Source organism: Nannospalax galili, unplaced genomic scaffold (assembly GCF_000622305.1).
Source record: "Nannospalax galili isolate Female #2095 unplaced genomic scaffold, S.galili_v1.0 scaffold339, whole genome shotgun sequence".
In the NCBI taxonomy this organism is placed as follows: Eukaryota; Metazoa; Chordata; class Mammalia; order Rodentia; family Spalacidae; genus Nannospalax; species Nannospalax galili.
In genome coordinates this window covers 2,759,520-2,763,397 of record NW_008344185.1, presented here as the reverse complement: position 1 = coordinate 2,763,397, position 3,878 = coordinate 2,759,520, and the positions used below count along the sequence as shown (strand labels likewise).

Sequence of the window (3,878 nt, the reverse complement as noted above, 5' to 3'; positions counted from 1 at the left end):
TGAGTTTTTTTTTTTTTTTTAATTGAGTTTTCAGGGTTCTTTTAACTTTTGGATAACAATCCTTTATCAGCAGGGTTTTTGCAAATATTTTCTCCCCTTTTTACTTGACTTCTCATTCTCCTTACATTACCATCTGTAGTACAGAAGTTCATAGTTTTATTGAACTACACCTTATCAACTATTTATTTCATGAATAGTGGCTTTGATTAATGCATCTACAAAGGCACTGCCAAAGTCACCTAGGTTTTCTCCTGTGCTATCTTCTAGGTATGTGATAGCTCTGTGTTTCATATTTAGGTCTGTGATCCATTTTCAGTTAATTTTCTTTTGAAGATTGTCAGGTCTGTGCCTAGACTAATTTTTTTCTGTTGTTATTTTGCTTTTTAAAATATGGATATCCAGGTGTGCTAGCACCTTGACCTTCGCTCCAGTGTTTTCTCCTTTGTGTATGTGAAGTTGATTATATTTATGAGGGTCTGTTTCTGGGCTCCCCATTCTGTTCTGTGGTCTTTGTCTTTCACTGTGTCCATATCACACTATCTCGACCAATGCTACTTTACAGTGTCTTAAAGCTGAGTAGCATTAGTTCTGTAACTTTATTTCCTGTCAGTATTAAGTAGACTATTCTGGGCATTTTTGAATACGTATATAAATTTTAAAATTTGTTTGTTGATATCCATAAAATAACTCTGTGATTGATACTTTAGTCATTTCTGTTTACAATTGAAACTCTCAGAATTAAAAATTAACTTCCTTGCCCTTGAGACTCTTACATACCCAGACAAAGTTTCACCCTTTGTCCATCCCGTGTTCTGCTGTGCTTTGTCTAAATGAACTTCTAGGAGCTGACTGCTGCCCAGTTTCACACTCATCCTCTTACCCCAGTATCACTTGGGAAGGCCAAGTCCTGAAGGATGAAATCATGCACAGCAGTCAGGGTGTGGCTTTTTTGAGTTGACTTAGGCAGAGCTCTCCTCTGAGCAATAAAGACCACATGCTTCCCACTGAACTTTTCCTCTAGTTCATGCACTAGCTGGACTTAACATTTTCTGGAAAGTTTTCAGTTGAGGAACTGAACAGAAATTTGATAGCTTTCTGACCACCCCAACTTCAATTTTCTTGGCCACTGTGATGTTGAGTTCTCACAGCTGTGCCTTCAGGTCCCACCTTGATGTCGGAGGGCATCTCTAGCTGGAGCAGCACCCAGGAGATGCTGACTGGAACACCACAGGCTTCTTGCCTTGGGCTTCACAATTTTGGTACTTGAACAGAACATGGCTTCATCCTTGTATCATGCCAGTTTAGGAAGAGGTCCAGCTCTCATGAGAACTCCTCATATCTAGGTGGTGACTGAGATTTTTGATTGTACGTGGAATCTATACACCAAGGTGAGAAAAACCGACATCTTAACAATTACGATTCACAAACGTGAAATACATCTCAATTTCTTAATTCTTTTAAAATTTCTTTCATCAACATATTATAGCTTTCCTCATAGAGACCTTGAATATATTTTGTTGGATTTATGCTTAAGTGTTTCGTTTGGGAGGATGTTAGTGTAAAAGGCAATATGTTTTTGATGATAAATTCCACTTGTTCATGACTAGTATGTGGGAAAATGATTAGATTTGGTATATCTCCCTTTGTATTCTGCAACCTTGAGATAATCAGTTAATATTTCTAGGATGTCTTTCTGTTGATTCTTTTGGACCGTCTACATAAATGATGATGTTATCTGTGAATAATGACAATTTTATTCCTTCCTTTTCATTCTAGTATCATTTCTGTTGTGATAATAAAATATCCTGACAAGAAGCAACTCAGGGGAGAAAGGGTGTATTTGGTTTATAATTCCAGGCTGCAGTTCATTATTGATGTCAAACAGGTAGCCACATCACATCCTCATCAAGAACAGAGGGAAATGTATGCAGGCCTGCTTGCTTGTGGCTAATTTTCTCCTCCCTTATATGGTTGGGGATCCCCTGCAAAGGAAATGGTGCTGCCCACAGTGGGCTGGGCATTCATTAGCAATCAAGACAACCGCTCATAGACATGCCCACAGTCTACCCTGATCTAGAAAATTCCTCATTAAGAGTCTCTTCCAAGGTGATTCTAGGATGTGTCAAACTGACAGTTAAAACTAACCAGCCCACTTCCCAATTCGTACATCTTTACATTTCATTTCCCGATTTATTGTATTATTTAGGACTTCTGGTATAAATGTTGAAAAGCAGGGATGATAAGGAACATCTTTGCCTTACTCCTGATCTTGGCATGAAAGCTTCTATTTTCTTACCATTAAATATGATAATAATTGTAGACTTCTTGTAAATATCGTTTATCAAGTAAGAAAATTCTCCTCAATTCATCATTTGCCCCCGCCTGAAAGGAAAAACGGGCGAGAAAGAAGAGACGGAGCCCAAGCAAGTCCACTTGTCAAGGGTCGCTTTATTGTACTGCAAGCCTTTTTTTATATACAGTTTGTATTCAGAGGGGGTTGAAGAAGTTGGTGGGAGTTGGTCAAAAAGGTTACAGCATTCTTATGGGTATGGGAGGGGGACTGAGCAATTCAGTAACGTGACTGACCACCAGGTGTTCCAAGAGATTACTGCATGAATCATTTTTTCGAGAACTGTTTGCAAGAGGAAGAGAAAGATAACCTTGCCATAAATTCTTTCTCAAGGTTACTTGTGCAAGCAGAATGTCCTGCTTAAGTCAACTGTTTGTAGAGCTATTTTATATTTTTTGGTAATGATTGTTGTTTCTCCAGCTCCCGACTTCTCACCCTTTATTAATAACTTTAGCGAATGAAGGATCTGTTTTAGGCTATGTGGTGGGTCCCCCGAGTCGGGATTCTTGTTTCTTTTGGTAAGGCCCCTGTCTTAGGCTACACAAACTGCTTCCATGTTCAGTACCCGCAAGTTTGGGGTATGCCCCTGAATCATGGGTTTGTGCTATTCCCGTCATTGAGTACCTTACAGCTGAGAATCTGCCTCCGATCTCTGGCACCACAATATTCCCGTCATTGATTTTTTCATTAGCGACTAAAATTCCACCGAGTATTGGGTGGGTTAGCAAGGGTGGAAAAGTCTAAGGGTGCTGAGGGGGATCCAAGGGATGTGTCATACTCACTATCCTCTGGATCTTCAAGCTGTAGCCGATGGTAGTGGATAGGGGCCTTAGTGGCCAAATCAATTTGTTTTTTAATAAAGTCAGTAATCTTTCAGAACACCCATGGCCCAAAGAAATTATGAGCAAGGACCCCACCAGGGGCCCAAGGAGGAGTAGAAGATAGGGCAGGATTCCATTCCACATGCTCCACATGGGGTTTGCAAAGAGCTCTTGGCATCTCTTTTCTAGCTCTTCTTGATGCTTTCTGATCCAATCCCTGATGATCCCGGACTTGTTGGTATAAAAGCAGCATCTTTCCTGTAAAGCTAAACAGATACCTCCCTTGTCTGCTGTTAGTAAATCAAGTCCCCGTCTATTTTGTAAGACAACCTCGGCCAGTGAGTCTACCTGGTCCTGAAGATCTTGTACAGACCGATAGACCATATTAACATCATCAATTAACTGCTGAGATAATTTGTTGTAAGTGTCTATTGCCACTCCTACACCAGCTGAGCCAGCAGCAAGTGTTCCTGAGATACCCAGTCCAATAAGCAATGGAATAAATTGGACCGCTCATTTGTGCCTAGGAACGAATGTGTCAAAGCTAGGCAAAGGCACAGGCTCATCTCCTGGAATTATGTCTATGTCTGGCAAAAGCAATGCGGGGGCACATGAACCAGTCCAATTAGTGGGTAAATAAGGATAGGCCATGTTATTTCCACATACATAAATTCTTCCCCCCCCAAACAGCCTGTCTGAGAGGTGTT

General features: G+C 40.6%; 1 pseudogene; it reads right to left on the bottom strand.

Moving 5' to 3' along the window:
- Positions 1 to 717: 717 nt before the first annotated feature.
- LOC103739938 lies at positions 718 to 1,276 on the bottom strand (annotated as a pseudogene).
- Between the last annotated feature and the right edge of the window lie 2,602 nt (positions 1,277 to 3,878).